Genomic DNA, 22,201 nt, shown 5'->3' with positions numbered 1-22,201 from the left:
ACTCTCCGCTAGTAATCAGGATTCAGCATATCCTCGACAGAACAAACAGCATAATCCCTTCTCCCCAAGGACTAGACGACACATAGCCTGGGAGTAAACTGAGGTTTAATGACAAAATCTCCTTTTATGACATTCTCCCATGCAAGGGAGGTACCGACCATAATTATTACAGTAACCAATCACCTGTATGTTACCTCCCATACATTACCTCCCTTTAGATTAACAATTAACCTCATTAAAATATGCATACTTTTCCCCCATTCTTGGATGTACCCCAAATATGGTAGATACACACTGGGGTACCCCCTGGTAGCCCTGATCTGGGTGAGAAACATACTCAAAAATCACCCAGATCGGACCAGGGGTTCGGGAGTTATGGGACGGTAAAGATTTGACCGACCGCATGGGCAAAGTGTCCAAAAACAGGTCCACGAGTTTTGGCCCTGCGGTCGGTCTCTGTTCACTCACCAAAAGTCCCGAAAGCCTATGCCATCCAGTGCTAACTCTGCGTTCGGATGAATCCCCTAGTTTGGGGGATTCATTCTACCGAACGGCGGGCCGTTCGGGAGTTTTAATCGAACCTTTCGGCAGTCCTGGAGGTCTTAGCGGTGCCTGGTTAGTCGAGCGTACTATTTGAGTTCCAGACGCTCGACGACCAAACACAGCTGTTCGTGAGTTTAAGATGTCCGCCGCTACGTGTTCGTTTCCCGAATGGCGGCCACCCAGAGGACAAAACCCACTCTGCACTGATTGCCAATTACCTGTTTGCAACATTGTTTCTCTTTGGTAGTTACAATATATTTGGAATTGTCAAAGATTAAATCTGCCATTTACTGAAAAGGTTTCTGTTTCAATATTGACCCCCAAAAATCCATTAAAGTAAAAGCACTGCGATGTTACTCTTAAAAGTAATTATCGTACATTTATATTTCTATTTTTCCCCAGTGGATTTTTATTGCTTAAGGAATCGTCTGTTCCTTGGGAACATGAGGATTAACCCTGAGAGTGCCAGGTGACTGTTATTTTTGTTTGTTTTTTATCCACACACAATTAATAGAATTTGGCAGGGCACAATATATTCCACTGCACGTGGAAAGCGAAAGAAAATAACAAGCATTCCAAAGATTTTCTTTTTAAATACCCACTAAATTCAAAATTCCCAGAGTTCTTTTCTCTGGGGTATTTGTAAATTAATGGGAGCCTGGCCGTGCGGAGTGGAGTGAGTAATAAAATAATGTAAACGCTATTAGAACTTTGATTCACTCTGCTGTAACATATAAAGTACTAATAATATAAGGAAGACATAATTAGCTGGGGACGGTATTTGAGGTTTTGTTCAATCATATCCAGACTCACTCTCCATAATAATTCCATGTTCCTCATAAAATTCCAAGAATTTGTATAAAACAACCAAAAAGTGGACGTGATTTAGTGCATTGCAGTTTGGAAATCCACTAGGAATAACTTTTGTTTTACAATCAATGAAATGTTGCAAATAGTGTGTCGTTATGTTTTTTATTTGTCTGCTAAATAAACATACATGTCTCATCTTAATCCAGGGATCCTATCAGGATTCTTGGGGGTCCCTAAGCCCTCCCCTCCTCTGCCTCCCCCCTCGCCCCCCCAATGCACAGACACATGTTCAGAAATGTTCACCTACACTAACACTAACACTAACACTAACGCACCCACATATATAGACACAAACTGGTAGGAGAGAAACAGAGATACACACTCCCAGACACTAACACACACAGATATAGACACACACTGGTGGGAGAGAAACAGAGAAAGACACTCCCAGACACTAACACACACAGATTTAGACACACACTGGTGGGAGAGAAACAGAGAGAGACACTCCCAGACACTAACACACACAGATATAGACACACACTAATAAGGCCAGGGACTAATGAAAGTATTTAGAAAACTGGGCAGACTAGATGGGCCGAATGGTTCTTATCTGCCGTCACATTCTATGTTTCTATGTTTCTATGTTTCACACTGGTGGGAGAGAAACAGAGATACACACTCCCAGACACTAACACACACAGATATGGACACACACTGGTGGGAGAGAAACAGAGATACACACTCCCAGAAACTAACACACACAAATATAGACACACACCAGTGGGAGAGAAACAGAGATACACACTCCCAGACACTAACACACAAAGATATGGGCACACACTGGTGGGAGAGAAACAGAGATACACACTCCCCAGACACTAACACACACAGATATAGACACACACTAGTGGGAGAGAAACAGAGATAGACACTCCCAGACACTAACACACAAAGATGTAGACACACACTGGTGGGTTAGAAACAGAGATACACACTCCCAGACACTAACACACACAGATATAGACACACACTAGTGGGAGAGAAACAGAGATAGACACTCCCAGACAATAACACACAAAGATGTAGACACACACTGGTGGGTTAGAAACAGAGATACACACTCCCAGACACTAACACACACAGATATAGACACACACTGGTAGGAGAGAAACAGAGATAGGCACTCCCAGACACTAACACACACAGATATAGACACACACTGGTAGGAGAGAAACAGAGATAGACCCTCCCAGACACTAACACACACAGATATAGACACACACTGGTGTGAGAGAAACAGATATACATACTCCCAGACACTAACACACACAGATATAGACACACACCGATATAGACTTACACTGGTGGGAGAGAAACAGAGATAGACACTCCCAGACACTAACACACAGATATAGACACACACTGGTGGGAGAGAAACAGAGATAGACACTCCCACACACTAACACACACAGATATAGAGACACACTGGTGGGAGAGAAACAGAGATAGACAGTCCCAGACACTAACACACAAAGATATAGACACACACTAGTGGGAGAGAAACAGAGATAGACACTCCCAGACCCTAACACACACAGATATAGACACACACTGGTGGGAGAGAAACAGAGATACACACTCCCAGACACTAACACACACAGATATAGACACACACTGGTAGGAGAGAAACAGAGATACACACTCCCAGACACTAACACACACAGATATAGACACACACTAGTGGGAGAGAAACAGAGATAGACACTCCCAGACCCTAACACACACAGATACAGACACACACTGGTGGGAGAGAAACAGAGATACACACTCCCAGACACTAACACACACAGATATAGACACACACTGGTAGGAGAGAAACAGAGATAGACACTCCCAGACACTAACACACACAGATATGGACACACACTGGTAGGAGAGAAACAGAGATACACACTCCCAGACACTAACACACACAGATATAGACACACACTAGTGGGAGAGAAACAGAGATAGACACTCCCAGACACTAACACACACAGATATAGACACACACTGGGAGGAGAGAAATAGAGAAACACACTCCCAGACACTAACACACACAGATATAGACACACACTGGTGGGAGAGAAACAGAGATAGACACTCCCAGACACTAACACACACAGATATAGACACACACAGATATAGACACACACAGATATAGACACACACTGGTGGGAGAGAAACAGAGATAGACACTCCCAGACACTAACACACAAAGATATAGACACACACAGATAGAGACACACACAGATATAGACACACACACTGGTGGGAGAGAAACAGAGATAGACACTCCCAGACACTAACACACACAGATATAGACACACACAGATATAGACACACACTGGTGGGAGAGAAACATAGATAGACACTCCCAGACACTAACACACACAGATATAGACACACACAGATATAGACACACACTGGTGGGAGAGAAACAGAGATAGACACTCCCAGAGAGACAAAAATCAGCTCTGTGTATAATACATGTAGAAGGTATGTTTTTAATAAAAGCACCATCATATTCTGGAGAGATGTACAATGGATACACAGAGCAAAACAGAAAGTAATAAGTTATATAGTACAGTTAACATTTAATTCACTCAATTCAGTAAGTTATGTGTTTGATTTACATTTGAAAACAATGAAATAAATACAATAAAAGAACTATATGTTTAAGAAAATATTTGAACCGTCCGACTTCCTAATTAATTGAATTAATGTAAGGAAGATTATATTGTTACCTTTCTGCCTACATATCTCCTAAATTATTTCAAATGAGGTATCATGACAGTTTTTGTTTTGTTTTCTGTAAGTAATCCCTTACTCATTTTGAGTTGAGTTTAAATTAAATATTGCATAGCTTAACATCTCAAAGAAAAAAACAACCCAAATTAAAGTCCTATAGGAGAAATGTAGCTGGACTAGGTCCAGGGAAAACTAAAGGATCAAGATCAAACTTAGGGAAATACAGATCTGTAAATCTGACATCGGCACCAAGGAGGTTATTTGGGCAATTTATAAAGAATGATATTAAAAATGTATTTTGAACCTCGATATTGAGTATGAGTTGCAATCATTGTAATTTTATGAAGGATAGAATATGTCAAACACATTTTATTATGTTACTAGGTCCTTTTTCGCCTGTTCTTGTATGGCAAACTTCTTATGTTATAATTATTTGTTTTGATTTATCTATTGTACAGCGCTGCTGAATATGTCAGCCCCATATAAGTCATTGATATTGTAATTTGAAGAAGTATATGAAGGAGACATGAGAGTGTTTCTGTAGATGTGATGTGCTGCATTTCTTTTAAAGTGTTTTGTTTTTGTAGAAATACAACGTTCATAGGTTTTCCTTGTGGGTTAGAAATTAGAATTAGGGGGATCTTAAAGGGATCCTATAGTGCAAAGAAAACAAACTTGTTTTCCTGGTACTAAAGGCTCCTGGAGTGCTCCCTCCTTCAGGGCCCCCATCCCATGTCGCTGAAGGGGTTAATACCCCTTCAGTCACTTACCTGAATCAGGCTCTGCCCATACTCCTCCCGGAAGATCTAATTCACATGCGCGGCAATGGCTGCGCGTGCATTAGATCTCCCCATTGGAAGCATTAAATATGGAGGAAATCTGACGCTGGAGGTCCGTGAGGAGCAAAAGTCAGTTTGGATTCCGGAAGTTCTCTAGTGGCTGTCTGTTGACAGGTCTCTGGAACGGCAATGTTTTACATTGCAGCACTAAGCAAAAGGGTCACAGCACCAAGACCACTTAAATTAGCTGATGTTGTCTGGATGCCTACTGTGTCCCTTTAATACAAGACTTAGACTTGGAGGGAAAAAAAATCACAGAAAATGCAAAAGCTCTAAAAAAAAATACGATTGCCTCTTTGTATGAATTATCTGAGATTATGATTCTAGAAAATATACATAAAGTTGGATAATAAATATATGAATATATGACATACTTAATCTGTGAAATGTATCATTCTTGGCATTAGTTTTTCTATTTTTATTCTTTAGCTAATAGATTGCGTGTGAACCACTACTTTTCAAACACGGATCTTATCCACTACTTTTAAGGAAAGTTCTAATAACTTTGTTTTTTCTGCCCTCCTTGTCACCTTCTAACCCCACCCAGACTTTCTGTGTCTGTCCAATCACAGAGTTCACAATGCAGCTCAATGAGAAGTCTTTGAAAGGCAGGTGCTCCACAGAGCTAACCATACCAGGAAGTAACACGACCTGTTGTCTGATTGACAGCCATTAAGGCGTAACCATGTTAATTTATAAAAGTGTCAATTTCTATTAAAATCTGCGCATTTTGTAAAACGAAAACAGAAGACACACTATTCAAACATGAAGAACTTCAGGGAGATATAATGATTTAGAGATCTGGAGTGTCTTTGCAAATGACTTGTCAGGTGCAAGAGCTCTCTCTGGAACAATATTGGCTATTCTCTGAGGGTGAGTACGTTGCAAAGTTAATAACCACAATTGTTTTCCATAACTGATGCAGATTGGCTGCTGCTAGACAAATTACTTGATGGGCGGCTGTTCAAAGGATCAATACTTAGAGCTAATCAGCATCAAGTGGGGTATCATGGTAGTCAAGATGGTTTATTGTCAAGCAGGCTTCAGATTTTATTTTAGGGAAACGTAAAAATATGTCCTGACTTGACGCAGCCATCATACGTTGACCAGGACATCTATACCAACCTTTGATGAAAAGTAGAATGAAAATGTACAGGGTTATTCAATAAAGTGAGAATTTCAAATTTAAGCCCATAATTTCCGAATTACAAAAATGATCCAAGACAGATAGAATTTCACTGGAAATTCTCACTTTAGTGAATAACTAGTATTAGAATTTAGCTAATTGATTCTCAAGTGTATTTCTTTACATACAAGCTATAAACCGATAAAAACTATGTTACAGTTAGGAAGATGCTTTTCTAAGATTTTTTTTGAGACTGGTATTCACACAGTCAGTGATCGTAGTGTTTATTTTTTTTGATTTATGGAAAAAGCGAAAAACCTCAATTATTAGCTGGAGGCATGAAACGTAGAACTTATTTATTAGACTCTTCAGAAATTACAGCTCGTAAAATAACACAGAGACTGGAGAGCTCTTCATGATCTAACGTTTATTTTATAAATCTGTGTTTTATGTTTCAAAGTCCCAATTGTAGGACATGTTTACTGGTACAATACGGCAGATTATCTCACTCTGAAGCTCGATTTATCTGGAAATATAACCCCATTCTAGTCTCTGATTCCCTCATACTTCACTGTGGCAGTCTGCATACCACCCCAATCCCTCATTAAATCCCTAATCCCTCTGTCCTGCTTTATGATCCTCCTGGGCCGTGTTATAAACTCTGACCGTGCTGTGTGTATCGATGTTTCAAAGGTCTCCAAAGCAACAACATTCTTGGTAATTTCCAGTGTGTGAGAGTATCAGAGCTTCACAGCAATAAAACTCACAGTAACATGCAGTGTGTATCACAGAGCTTCACAGCAATACAACTCACAGTAACATGCAGTGTGTATCACAGAGCTTCACAGCAATAAAACTCACAGTAACATGCAGTGTGAATCACAGAGCTTCACAGCAATAAAACTCACAGTAACATGCAGTGTGAATCACAGAGCTTCACAGCAATAAAACTCACAGTAACATGCAGTGTGCATCACAGAGCTTCACAGCAATAAAACTCACAGTAACATGCAGTGTGAATCACAGAGCTTCACAGCAATAAAACTCACAGTAACATGCAGTGTGTATCACAGAGCTTCACAGCAATAAAACTCACAGTAACATGCAGTGTGTATCACAGAGCTTCACAGCAATAAAACTCACAGTAACATGCAGTGTGAATCACAGAGCTTCACAGCAATAAAACTCACAGTAACATGCAGTGTGATCACAGAGCTTCACAGCAATACAACTCACAGTAACATGCAGTGTGATCACAGAGCTTCACAGCAATACAACTCACAGTAACATGGTGTGTGTATCACAGAGCTCCACAGCAATAAAACTCACAGTAACATGCAGTGTGCATCACAGAGCTTCACAGCAATAAAACTCACAGTAACATGCAGTGTGATCACAGAGCTTCACAGCAATACAACTCACAGTAACATGCAGTGTGCATCACAGAGCTTCACAGCAATAAAACTCACAGTAACATGCAGTGTGCATCACAGAGCTTCACAGCAATAAAACTCACAGTAACATGCAGTGTGCATCACAGAGCTTCACAGCAATAAAACTCACAGTAATATGCAGAGTGTATCACAGAGCTTCACGGCAATAACACTCACAGTAACATGCAGTGTGCATCACAGAGCTTCACAGCAATAAAACTCACAGTAACATGCAGTGTGCATCACAGAGCTTCACAGCAATAAAACTCACAGTAACATGCAGTGTGTATCACAGAGCTTCACAGCAATAAAACTCACAGTAACATGCAGTGTGAATCACAGAGCTTCACTGCAATGCAACTCACAGTAACATGGTGTGTGTATCACAGAGCATCACAGCAATAAAACTCACAGTAACATGCAGTGTGCATCACAGAGCTTCACAGCAATAAAACTCACAGTAACATGCAGTGTGAATCACAGAGCTTCACTGCAATACAACTCACACTAACATGGTGTGTGTATCACAGAGCATCACAGCAATAAAACTCACAGTAACATGCAGTGTGTATCACAGAGCTTCACAGCAATAAAACTCACAGTAACATGCAGTGTGAATCACAGAGCTTCACAGCAATAAAACTCACAGTAACATGCAGTGTGATCACAGAGCTTCACAGCAATACAACTCACAGTAACATGGTGTGTGTATCACAGAGCTCCACAGCAATAAAACTCACAGTAACATGCAGTGTGTATCACAGAGCTTCACAGCAATACAACTCACAGTAACATGGTGTGTGTATCACAGAGCTTCACAGCAATAAAACTCACAGTAACATGCAGTGTGATCACAGAGCTTCACAGCAATAAACCTCACAGTAATGTGGTGTGTGTATCACAGAGCTTCACAGCAATAAAACTCACAGTAATATGCAGAGTGTATCACAGAGCTTCATAGCAATAAAACTCACAGTAAAATGCACTGTGTATCACAGAGCTTCACAGTAGTAAAACTCACAGTAATATGCAGTGTGTATCACAGAGCTTCACAGCAATAAAACTCACAGTAACATGCAGTGTGTATCCCAGAGCTTCATAGCAATAAAACTCACAGTAAAATGCAGTGTGTATAACAGAGCTTCACAGCAGTAAAACTCACAGTAATATGCAGTGTGTATCACAGAGCTTCACAGAAATAAAACTCACTGAAATATGCAGTGTGTGTCACAGAACTTCACAACAATAAAATGCAGCAATATGCAGTGCATCCCAGAGCATCATAGCAATAAAACTCACAGTAACATGCAGTGTGTATCAGAGAGCATCAGCAATAAAACTCACAGTAATATGCAGTGTATCACAGAGCTTCACAGCAATAAAACTCACAGTAATGTGCAGTGTGTATCACAGAGCTTCACAGCAATAAAATGCACAGTAATGTGCAGTGTGTATCACAGAGCTTTACAGCAATATAACTCACAGTAATATGCAGTGTGTATCACAGAGCTTCACAGCAATAAAGCTCACGGTAGCATGGTGTAGGTATCACAGAGCTTCACAGCAATAAAACTCATTGTAGTATGCAGTGTCTATCAACGAGCTTCACAACAATAAAACTAACAGCAATGTGCATCACAGAGCTTCACAGCAATAAAACTCACAGTAATATGCAATGTGTATCACAGAGCTTCACAGCAATAAAACTCACTGTAATATGGTGTGTGTGTTATCACAGAGCTTCACAGCAATAAAACTCACAGTAATATGCAGTGTGTATCACAGAGCTTCACAGCAATAAAACTCACTGTAATATGGTGTGTGTGTATCACAGAGCTTCACAGCAATAAAACTCACAGTAATATGGTGTGTGTATCACAGAGCTTCACAGCAATAAATGAATTAATATGGCGTGTGTATCACAGAGCTTCACAGCAATAAAACTCAGTAATATGATGGGTGTATCTCAGAGCTTCAAAGCAATAAAACTCACAGTAATATGCAGTGTGTATCACAGAGCTTCACAGCAATAAAATGCAGCAATATGCTTAGTGTATCACAGAGCTTCACATCAGTAAAGCTCACAGTAACATGCAGTGTGTATCACAGAGCTTCACAGTAGTAAAACTCACAGTAATATGCAGTGTATCACAGAGCTTCACAGCAATAAAATGCAGCAATATGCAGTGTGTATCACAGAGCTTCACAACAATAAAACTCACAGTAATATGCAGTGTGTATCACAGAGCTTTACAGCAATATAACTCACAGTAATATGCAGTGTGTATCACAGAGCTTCACAGCAATAAAGCTCACGGTAGCATGGTGTAGGTATCACAGAGCTTCACTGCAATAAAACTCATTGTAATATGCAGTGTGTATCACAGCTTCACAGCAATAAAACTCAAAGTAATATGCAGTGTCTATCACAGAGCTTCACAGCAATAAAACTCACAGTAATATGGAGTGTGTATCACAGAGCTTCACAGCAATAAAACTGACAGCAATGTCCAGTGTGTATGAGCGTATCACAGAGCTTCAAAACAATAAAACTCACAGTGATATGCAGTGTGTCTGAGTATAACACAGAGCTCCACAGCAGAAAAACTTACAGCAAGGGTGTATTGTGTCACACAATCACAGAGCTCCACTGCAATAAAAGTCACATAAATGTACTGTGTGTATGACTGTATCACAGAGCTCCACAGCAGGAAAAACTCACAGCAATGTGCAGGGTGTATGACTGTATCACATAGCTCCATATATTTTTTTGTATGCCTTATATAACACTTTCAGCAAAAAAACAGTCGTACCCCTGTTATTGTGATCTGACAGCAATTTAAATTCTTTACGGGAGAACGTTTTACAAAGGATTATCAAGACCTGCTTGGGGTCCAAGGAGAGTAGGAATGGTCTACTGTAGGACATCCCACCTTCTTCTTAGAGGTTGAGCCCAAAAGCTTTGAGTAGTAGCACTGCCAGGTCTTGCAGATACCAGTAAGTGTACCGGCCTGTAACCAAACTCAAATGTCAAGGAAGGAGCACAATTTGTTATGAAGGCTGAACTTGATGGACATTGTTTAATTAAATGTATTAAACTTTGAAAAACAAAAGAAAACATGAGATAATTTGATGACAATTGTCCTTTAGGAGAGGACAACTAGACAACTAGTGTGTTTTTCAATGCAGCCTAAAATACCATAAAACCACTCATACATAGGCTCCATGAACGTGAAGCATGGTAGGTACAGGTAACAGGGATTCTATAACAGGAACTCAAAAAATCGAACTAATCAGGGCTGTAACTACCATCACTGGAACTTTGAATTCACTTTGAATACACTTAGAATTTTCACTTTAGTGGATAATCCTGTTAGTGAATTCAACACGTTAAAAGGCTTGCAAATATTTTCTAACAATTAACCAATTCCCCCAAATATCTATATAAATATTACGTATTAAGTGTTTGAGCAGGAGCAGAACAAACACACCAAGGCCCAATACCCGACTGGTCACACTGCAATGTTCTATGTAATATAGTGGGTTAATTACACACGTTAGCATTATTAATACTCTGAGCTGTCTGTAACCTTCAACCAGTGGCGGAACTATCGCTGGGGCCCACACACTGAGGTGGCCAATACCGTGGCCCATGCACTTAGGACCACCCAATGATGATTTCTAAAAAGGCCTTTAACAGTGCGACCGGCCCCTTTCACATCGACCATGCTGGGAAGAAGTGAGTTCAGATCACTTCCTCCCATCTACAAGAACAGCTGCGCGGGAGGGAGAGGAGGCTCAGGAGGAGTGGGAGCAGGCAGCACAAAAGGTGGGGGAGAGACCCAGACCCACACTCCCATCAGACTGAGCAAGCAGCAGAACCCCAGTCAAGCCACCCTGCTACACAAAAAAGGTATGTTAACAGGAGGGTGGCTAAAAACTCTGACATATATGTGTGTATGTATCTATGTGTCAGTGAGTGCGTCAGTGTGTGCATGTGTCAGGATGTTTGCATGTGTCAGTGTGTGCATCTGTGTGTCAGGGTGTTTGTGTATGTGTCAGAGTGTTTGTATGTGTCAGTTTCTGTATCTGTGTGTCAGAGTGTTTGTATGTGTCAGTGTGTGTATCTGTGTGTCAAAGTGTTTGTATGTGTCAGTGTGTGTATCTGTGTGTCAGGATGTTTGTATGTGTCAGTGAGTGTTTCTGTGTGTCAGGGTGTTTTTATCTGTCAATGTGTAAATGTGTTTGTGTGTGTCAGAGTGTGTTTATCTATGTGTGTGTCAGTCTGTATCTGGATGTGTGTATGTGTCAGTGTATTTAAATGTGTGTATCTGTGTGTAAATGTATATGTTTATCTGTGTATGTATGTATGTGGCAATGTATGTGTACATATGCATAATGCCCAGCAAACAAAAACCACCAAAACCTGCAAACACACCGCTGAAACGGAAGCATTACATACACACACACACCTGTATTAAAATGCCCAAATTATATACAAACACCCCTTCATTCACATACCTACACTACACACAAATGTACACCTACATTTAAAAGCCAACACTACATGCAAACACAAGCCTGCATTTAAACGCAAACACTACACACAAGGACACCACTGTATTCCAATGGCAACAGTACATACAATTACAACTTTACATGCACACATATACTTCGGGGATAGGCAACCTTTGGCACTCCAGATTTTATGGACTACATCCTCATAATGCTCTTACACCCATAATACTGGCAAAGCATCATGGGAGGTGTAGTCCAAAACATCTGGAGTGCCAAAGGTTGCCTATGCCTGCTATACAATACATGATTGCATTAAAACGCACAAATATTGCTCACAAATTAAACCCTGAAAGGTTGGTAAAATAGTAGATCTGCAGTTGGCATAGCACCGTGGGAGCTGTACGACAGATGGGGATCTACCTTTTGGGTACCCTTGCGCTACAGAGGCTACAGAAGGGCCAAAAAACATTTCTTGCACAATGGGCCCTATCTACATTAGTCCCCCCCCTGCCTTCAACATGTGATGTAATAAAAAATTTAAAACCTTTTCATATCGAACTGAATGCAAAATGAGAAATCCCAAGTAATGCCCGATTTCGATTTTGGGATGATAACCTTTTATGACTTTGGCTGCGTTAGTGGAAGTAAAATGGTTTGTGATGTTTTTAATAATTGTTGCAATATCGATACTCAGCGATCCAAACACAACACTGTCACTGGCAGTGTCCCATCGAGTCACTGGATAAGTATTTTATAATTTTGTTCAGCTGTAACTAAACTCAGTGTGATTTATTGTAGGAGGAAGTCGACCCATTCATTTCTCATCTCCTCTAAACAGTGCCACAAGATTGCCCACAGGATGGGTAGGGCACATACATCTTATCTGCAAGGCCTCAGGCTTCTATTCCATGGAAGGGAAAAAAAACAATAATTTAAACAACATTTAATCCTATAAATCCTCTTTTGTAAAGTGTAGTAAACAAAATAATTAGGCTCAATATGTTTTTGTTCCATTTTCCTGTTTTGCAATGAACACTGTTTAATAAAGTCTATTTTAACATTTCCTTTTACTTTTCAAAATGACTAAACATGTTTTTGACTTTACACGTTACTTTCATGGACACTTTCTTTACTCAATAACATTGCGGGAGAATATGGCCCAAAATGGGCAGAGCATTAACAAAAATATGCAGTTTTTGGGCAGTTGTTAAGCTAATATAGCTGAGTTGGCTAACCCTTGGCACTGCCGCTGTCTGTGAAAGCCATTCCTTCTGAATGCTCAGCCAGTTTGGTTAAGAGCTGAGCTGGCTAACTCTTGGCATTGCCGATGTCTGTGAAGCCATTCCCTCTGGGTGCTCAGCCAGTTTGGTTTAGAGCTGAGCTGGCTAACCCTTGGCACTGCCGATGTCTGTGAAAACCATTCCCTCTGGGTGCTCAGCCAGTTTGGTCGAGAGCTGAGTTGGCTAACCCTTGGCACTGCCATCTGTCTGTGAAAGCCATTCCCTCTGGGTGCTCAGCCAGTTTGGTCGAGAGCTGAGTTGGCTAACCCTTGGCACTGCCGTTGTCTGTGAAAGCCATTCCCTCTGAATGCTCAGCCAGTTTGGTCGAGAGGTGAGTTGGCTAACCCTTGGCACTGCCGTTGTCTGTGAAAGCCATTCCCTCTGAATGCTCAGCCAGTTTGGTCGAGAGGTGAGCTGGCTAACCCTTGGCACTGCCAATATCTGTGAAAGCCATTCCCTCTGGGTGCTCAGCCAGTTTGGTTGAAAACGGAGTTGGCTAACCCTTGGCACTGCGATTGTCTGTGAAAACCATTCCCTTTGGGTGCTCAGCCAGTTTGTAAGAGAGCTGAGTTGGTTAACCCTTGGCACTGCCGATGTCTGTGAAAGCCATTTCCTCTGGGTTCTCAGACAGTTTGGAAACTGCAATTCAAAACATCGGCCATGCCAAGATTACCCAAGGTTGAACAGTGGGTTAATGGATAAATTAGCTGCTTAAACAGGAAAAGGAATATACAGAGCTCTGCTTAAAACGGAAATAAACTAGAGGCCAGAAATCACTCTGATAGCAGAAAAGTTTTTTGGACCAAAACTGATGTGCAATATTTTTATTCAGTCATCAGTGATGGGCCTGGTACCGTTTATTATTATGAAGTGAAGAAGGGACTTGCAGTCTGCACCCAAATCTCTCTTATTTTATTATATTATTTCAGTTTTCTCTCTTCTGACATATGATATAAATCTGACATTTTCACACTCTTCTCTATTCCACTATCCCTCTCTTTTCCATTACCTTTCTTTTGTAAACAGAAAAATTAGGCTCAACATGCTTTATCACGGTTTCCAATGTTGCGAAGAAAATTGTACAAAGGAACACTACAAGTACCATAACCACTACACTTCATTGACTTGGGCTGTTGTGGTTATGGTGCCACTAGTGTTCATTTCATAAAGGTTACTTTTATAATTACCATTTCCTGTTCAATTTCTCAAAACATATGAGCAACAAACTCCGCTCTTAATGCAATGAATTTACCAAAACGGGCGGAACATTGACAAAAATATACAATAATTGTGCAATATATTTATATATTCTGACAATCAAGACCAGGTCAATCAAGACCTCTTGTATAAGTCTAGATAAGAATCCTTCCCCAGGTATACACCCTGTTATTCCTCCCCCAGGTAAACACCCTGTAACTCCTTCCCCAGGTACACCCTGTTATTCCTCCCCCAAGTAAAAGCCCTGTAACTCCTCCCACAGGTAAAAGCCATGTGACTCCTCACCAGGTAAACACCCTGTAACTCCTCCCCCAGGTAAAAGCCATGTGACTCCTCCCCAGGTAAAAACCCTGTAACTCCTCCCACAGGTAAAAACCCTGTAACTCCTACCCCAGGTAAAAGCCTTGTGACTCCTCCCCAGGTAAACACCCTGTAACTCCTCCCACAGGTAAAAGCCATGTGACTCCATCCAAGGTAACTTTTTCTTCTAGGCCTTGGTCCTAATTCTCTTTTGATTGTCAATCTATTTTCCCCTTTCTCATGTATTCCTTACCCTGTAGTGCTAAAACCACCATCTACACCCCTACACCCCACTCTATACCCCCATGGCCCCACTTACCTCCCTAAATATACTAATATCTTACTTGCATTCAAGTATGCAGCTGCGGCCTCTACCACTGATCTGCCTGCTTGGCTGACATCATCAGAAGTGATTCTCTGAGCCAATCACAATGCTTACCCATAGGATTGGCTGAGACTGTCAAGGAGGCAGATCAGGGACAGAGCCAGCACAAGTCAAACATACCCCTGGCCAATCAGCCTCTCCTCATATAGATGCATTGAATAAATGCATTTCTATAAGGAAAGTTCAGCGTCTCCATGCAGATGGTGGAGACACTGAATGGCAGCACTGCCCCAGGAACAGGGCCGGTGCAAGGATTTTTGCCGCCCTAGGCATAAGTAAAGTTTGCCGCCCCCCCCCCCCCTCCCCTATGACATCACAATGCCCCATGTTAACTAACGCAAGTGCTGCAGTGCCGCCGTGTTTACATTAAAAGGCCTGCAGGGACAGGCTATAGACACCAGAACCACTACATTAAGCTGCAGTGGTTCTGGGGACTAAAGTGTCCCTTTAATGTGAGGTAAATTAGAGATTAGTGCCACGAATAATATACTAGATTGCCTACTTACAATCAGATGAGGATGGTGATGGGCTCTAGCTGCAGTCTGGCTCCACTCGTCTGGTGTAGAACAGGCTCTCTGGAGGCTGTTTGTGTTCTGGGAGAACGGAAAGCAGCTCCATTTTTTTAAAGGCCCTTTACACAGCTCATGGTCTGGGCCCCAGGGTCCACCTTCATGTTCCACCAAATAGTTTGTTCACAGGAGTAGGGGATGTCCTGATATGTGTGTAAGGAATGCATTGTGTGAATCTGTGTTTGTATGTGTAAGGGCTGCAATGTGTGTTTCTGTGTATGTACGGGATGCAGTGTGTGCGTCTGTAAGGGGTGCATTGAGTGTGTGTAAGGGGTGTATTGAGTGTGTGTAAGGAATGCATTGTGTTTCTGTGTGTGTAAGGGATGCATTGTATGTAAGGGTTGAATTGCTTGTGTGTGTGTGTCTGTGTGTGTAATGCATTGTGTGTTTTTCTGTGTGCAAGGGGTGCATTGTGTGTGTGTGATGGATGTCAATCTCTCCCTCCTCCCTTGTCACTCTCTTCTCCCCCTCTCCCTCCCTCGTCACTCTCTTCTCTCCCCCCCCTTGTCCCTCTCTTCTCTCCCCCCCCTTGTCCCTCTCTTCTCTCCCCCCCTTGTCCCTCTCTTCTCTCCCCCCCTTGTCCCTCTCTTCTCCCCCCTCTTGTCCCTCTCTTCTCTTCCCTCTTGTCCCTCTCTTCTCTTCCCTCTTGTCCCTCTCTTCTCCCCCTCTTGTCCCTCTCTTCTCCCCCCTCTTGTCCCTCTCTTCTCCCCCTCTTGTCCCTCTCTTCTCCCCCCTCCCTTGTCACTCTCTTCTCCCCTGCGTGTCCCTCTCTTCTCCCCCTCCCTTGTCACTCTCTTCTCCCCTCCCCACTCTCATTCCCCCTCCTAACCCCGTCAATTCCACTCCATGTCAATTACTTCCCCCCCACCTTGTCAATTTATTCCCCCCACCCTTTCAATTTATTCCCCCCACCCTGCCTGTCCATTTATTCCCCCACCCTCCCTGTCCATTTACCCCCCTCCCTGTCCACTTATTCCCCCCCCATACCATTTATCCCCCCCTCCCTGTCCATTTATCCCCCCCCTCCCTGTCCATTTATTCTCCCTGTCCATTTATTCTCCCTGTCCATTTATTCTCCCTGTCCATTTATTCCCCCCCCCTCTCCATTTATTTCTCCCCCCCCTCTCCATTTATTTCTCCTCCCCCACTCCCTCTCCATTTATTTCCCCCCTCCCTCCCTCCCTCTCCATTTATTTCTCCTGCCCCCCCTCCCCTCCCCCTCCCTCTCCATTTATTCCACCCCCCTCCATTTATTTCTCCCCCCCTCCCCTCCCCCCTCCCTCTCCATTTATTCCACCCCCCTCCATTTATTTCTCCCCCCCTCTATTTCTCCCTCCTCCCCTCCCCCTCTCCATTTATTTCTCCACCCCCCCCCCCCCCTACCTGTGTTGTAGCGTGGCCGAGCTCTGTACTGTCCGCGGGTACAGGGAGCTTTTGTTTCCTGTACCCGGCCGGACTAAAAGGAAGTGAACACTCAGTGTTCACTTCCGGTTAGTCCGTCCGGGTACAGGAGACAAATGCTCCCTGTACCGGCGGACTATACAGGGCTCGGCCACGCTACAGTGAGGGAGTGACAGGAGGGAGCGCTGAGCGCTTCCCTCCTGTCAGCCCGTCTCCTCATGCTGCGCCCGGGCGGTGCGCCCTCATGGACGCACCAGCCCGGGCGAAGCTGCAGCCGCCTGAGGCGCTCTACAGAGCGCTCGGGTGGCTGCAGCATTAGGGGGGCCGGCGCTCCTGGCGGCGCCCCTTCCCAAGGGGCGCCCTAGGCGGCTGCCTAGTCCGCCTTAATGGTAGCGCCGGCCCTGCCCAGGAAGCACCGCTAGTAGCCATCTGAGGAGTGGCCAATGAAGTTATCCCTATGCTGTAATGTAAAAATTTTCTCTGAAAAATTGTTTACTGCAAAAAGCCTGAAGGGAATGATTATACTTACCAGAACAAATACAAAAAGCTGTAGTTGCTCTGGTGACTGTAGTGTCCCTTTAAGTCACATAACATTTCTCAGAACAGCTCATTGACCACATCCCACTCACACTCTTAAAATGAAAGTGTCCCTCTTTATCCTTGTTAATTGTTGGGAGGTAATGGCATGTGACCTCGCAGAGATACATCACATGTGACCTTACCTCTTGTTGACTACACTATAGCCACCTAGATGTAAACTCTACCATTGATGACAATGTCAGGTTGCACCAGAAAAGTCATTGCATCATAAAGGAAGCCTTCCCTCACGATGGTTCTTTAACTGAATGTTAAACTGGTTGGGTAGATCTCCAGGTACTCGCAAATGTCCAGTGGATGGACACTCAAAAGACTGGACCTTCCCTGCCCTGAGTACTTTGTCCACGGGGAGTCATCTGGTCTTTTATTGAGCCCTTAAATATAAAATTTTATAAACATTGCATTTTATCTCAGATGCTCAACCTTAACCTTATTATGGTCAGAAATAATATTCATGAAGGGAGCTCACTCATTGTTTTGAATGAGAAACGTATGCATCAACCTCAGCAATGAGTTACTTCTACAAATCATGGGAGAGGGACATAACCACTCAACACCAGATATTAGTTAACGAAAAATGAAATTCAATAAATGTGTCTAGTGAATAACCCTGACACTATACTTTTCAGAATGTTTCCTGCCCATTGCAGTCTGTCCCAAACCTTTTGAACTATTCCATTCTATAGATCTCCCACCTCTGCTGTGAGGTGATCCCCTGCATCTACAACACTCTCTATAGAAAAGTTATTTCTAATATTACCTACGATTTCTCCTCTTGTTCTAACTGCTCCCTCTCACAGAGAAAATCCTCTACTTTATGTCTATTTTGAGCAGTACCAACTATGTGGACAACATCCCTTTTTTAGTTTTATTTATTCCGGTGAGGATCCTGTCTCATCACGGTATGTTATATCGGTGCTTGTGTGTTAGGAGCAACTGTGGAGCAAAGTGCAAAAGTGTATCAGTCACCATGGAAACTAATAGAATGTTCTTATTGATTGATTCACTTTTATTACTGTGTCTGTTAATATCTCTTTATCTCTATCTTTCTATGGATTTTTACATGGTATATAAAATGCAGAGAGTCATCAATGAAATCCTTAACAATACATTAATTTGTCATGGAAATCTTTAGGCCTGCGTTTGACATTTCCCAAATTACCAGACATTTCCAGGCAGACACAACTATCAGGAACATTCTATAACGGCAACTTTGGTTCTTGATATGCTCACTGCTTCTCCACGCAGTCCAGAACTACGTTCAACTGAGGACTCAGAGTATACTCTCAGCCTTCCTGTGGTGTGCACTGCAGAGTACCATACTGGCGGTGAATACGGTGCAGACTAATAAAGTGCCTCTGTGCATGAGCTTACATTATTTTTATAATAAATTCTGCTAGCTGTAGTGCTTGTCCCCCAACTGACACTGTCTCCAAATTCGGTGGAGAGGAGGAAACTGACCTGTAATTCACCAGACTTCCAAAACATGGGTACCACTAGTAGCTGACCAGCAATGGTTTCATAGATCTCAATGGGATGATTGTTATTTCATTGACAGAGTCGTTTCCTCTCATCATAGATTACAGCAACAGGTTTTTTAGCTCAGACAATGGGTGATGAAGGGTAACAAGTTGTATATTTTATTGAGAGGCATTAGACCACTGATTTAAATTTGGTAACATAACCCAAATCTGCCTAGAATTGGTGGAAAATTGTGGGAAATTGAATTTATCAACACCTACAAAACTTTATCAAGAGAAATATAGAAACATAGAATGTGACAGCAGATAAGAACCATTCGGCCCATCTAGTCTGACCAATTTTCTAAATACTTTCATTACGCCCTGGCCTTATCTTATAGTTAGGATAGCCCTATGCATATCCCACGCGTGCTTAAAATCCTTCACTGTATTAACCTCTACCACTTCAGCTGGAAGGCTGTTCCATGCATCCACTACCCTCTCATAAAAGTAATACTTCCTGATATTATTTTTAAACCTTTGCCCCTCTAATTAAAGACTATGTCCTCTTGTTGTGGCAGTTTTTCTTCTTTTAAATATAGTCTCCTCCTTTACTGTGTTGATTCCCTTTATGTATTTAAATGTTTCTATCATATCCCCCTGTCTCATCTTTCCTCCAAGCTATACATGTTAAGATCCTTTAACCTTTCCTGGTAAGTTTTATCCTGCAATCCATGAACCAGTTTAGTAGCCCTTCTCTGAACTCTCTCTAAGGTATCAATATCCTTCTGGAGAGAGTAATTCTACATAGAACTATAAAATCTGAGCAGTAATTAAGCACATCACAAAATCACTCTGTAACAACTCACAGCTAGTGCTTGATATATACAGAGAAATATTTGCCAAACAGTAAACTGGAGCGAATTAAAACACAATTGTGAAAAGTAGGAAAAAAGTGCGAAATTGGAAAATGTGTCCAACTCAGCTCTTCACACGAAGGTTTGTCGATAGCAAAATTTTTCAAGTTTCCAGTAATTAAAATAAACCTTACGTGAACGTGTGGACATATACCTGGCCAATCGCCACCCCATCCACTAAGAAAAACCAAACCATCTGAAATTAAGATAAATAAATGAAATATCTTCCTGGTGATTACTTTCCTCATTTAAGAAACCAGTCTGTAGCAAATCCATTCTATTAAAAGGTAGAAATCTATCAAAACTGGCCTTGCACCAAAACACACAGACCTAGTGTTTCTCATTTCTAGATCTCTCTAAAAATCTGATCAGTTCTCTGTTAACCCTTTGATTAGCAGGGTGCAAGGCTTATCAGCAAAACTTTGCAGAATGTGCTTCTCAAGTCTCTGGCGCTCCAAGGGTTAATAGCGGCCCCTTTACACCTTCCCACCTGCTACTCTAACGAATAATAATCATCTACAAACGTCCGTGATCTGTCTGGACAAACCGTCTCTAAAGATTTGTTTTTGTTCATTCAGTAAATGTCAGATCTAGAATTTAGGATCCAATCGAATCTCTACGGACAATCTGTTTCTGAAGAAAATGGTGTGTGAAGCGATAGTGCAGAATAAGCCAAAATGACAAAGAAATGCCAAGTAACGCCGAACATTATTGCACTGAATTGCACTGATAAAGCCTAGCACATTGTTTAAAAGATCTCTGTGAAGGTGCATCAGTTCTATGATATATGTAAAGTCATATGGTACTTACACACAGAGTTAATGGAACGTATCCCTAGACAGATGTTGCAGCTGTTGGACTCAAAGGATAGAGAACTTGCTCTCCAGACTGTCTCCTGCACAGTGATACAGGATCCAGAAATCTCCGTTTACTTTTTCTTTGACGTCAGCTCTTTCCCTTGCATCCTCTGCTAAGTTTGGTTAAAGGCAGTCCTTAGAAGACTAAAAAAAGATAGTCTCATGCTGAATTCTGGAAATCTATCCAGCTTTGTGCGGTGAAGTTCAAGGAATAAATTGCAAGCCCTTTTGTTCAGGAGTGCTGTCAGATAATTTTAATTCTGTTAAATATATTTGCTTTAGCAATGACAACCTCCTATGCTATGTATTTGTTCTGGCACAGTTTGCAAGGAACTGATTTTACTTGTTTGTTCTACAGAATAGCCTTATGCACTTCTCATGGATTCTCAAATTCATTTACTGAGTTAGCCGTTACTACTTCCACTGGAAAGCCACTCCAGATCTCTACTACTCTTTCTCTTAAATAGTATTTTCCCATTTTCAGTCTGCCACCCCCCAAACTCAGATCATGCATTATGGTTTTGGGTGTGTTCTCTGCACGGACAGATGATAAAGAATTTACAAGCAGTCTGTATAGGCAATATAGGAAATTTGATAAAGACTGGCACGTAGTGCTTGATCTAAATAATAAAACTGATCTGCACCTAGCTCCAGGTTCTTTAGGGTTATGATACGCTGGAAATGTAAGACATCACCTCTATTGCAAAGTAAAGATGATAATTCCACAACCCGACTGATCCTGATAAATTGTGATTGTGACCGGTGGAAGCGTACACACATACACCAGGTTCAAGATGTGGTACATCATTTTATACAGTCTCTCTCTCTCTCTCTCTCTCTCTCTCTCTCTCTCTCTCTCTCTCTCTCTCTCTCTCTCCCTCTCTTGCTAAGTCTAAGGACTTACACTGTACTCACTCTGATATGATAAATAATAAGTGGAAGCTCTACACAGGGGTATTTGAGGCAGCGCCCCACTAGTTTTTATGTGGGGAAAGCATTTGCTCGCAGTAGTTTAGAATTGCTAAGATTCTTTTTTGGGAGGGTAGGGTGGTAAGCCAAAAAGAAAAAAAGTGTCTCTTTAATACTGTAATAGTTTCAGTCCTGCAGGGCCCTCCCCCTCATTGATAGCTGTTTGGAGAATCTTGTTTGAGAGTA

General features: G+C 42.0%; 1 protein-coding gene across 1 annotated transcript in view; it reads right to left on the bottom strand.

The window, feature by feature from the left end:
* Positions 1 to 21,084, bottom strand: part of GPR20 (G protein-coupled receptor 20) — a 66,315-nt gene extending 45,231 nt beyond the window's left edge. The window contains exon 1 of the mRNA XM_063450249.1: positions 21,000 to 21,084. The gene's annotated coding sequence lies outside the window, so the exon portion shown is untranslated. The remainder of the gene's footprint in view (positions 1 to 20,999) is intronic.
* Between the last annotated feature and the right edge of the window lie 1,117 nt (positions 21,085 to 22,201).

The sequence above is a fragment of the Pelobates fuscus genome, chromosome 4 (genome assembly GCF_036172605.1).
Source record: "Pelobates fuscus isolate aPelFus1 chromosome 4, aPelFus1.pri, whole genome shotgun sequence".
Classification (NCBI taxonomy): domain Eukaryota; kingdom Metazoa; phylum Chordata; class Amphibia; order Anura; family Pelobatidae; genus Pelobates; species Pelobates fuscus.
This window is presented reverse-complemented; position numbering and strand designations above follow the sequence as displayed.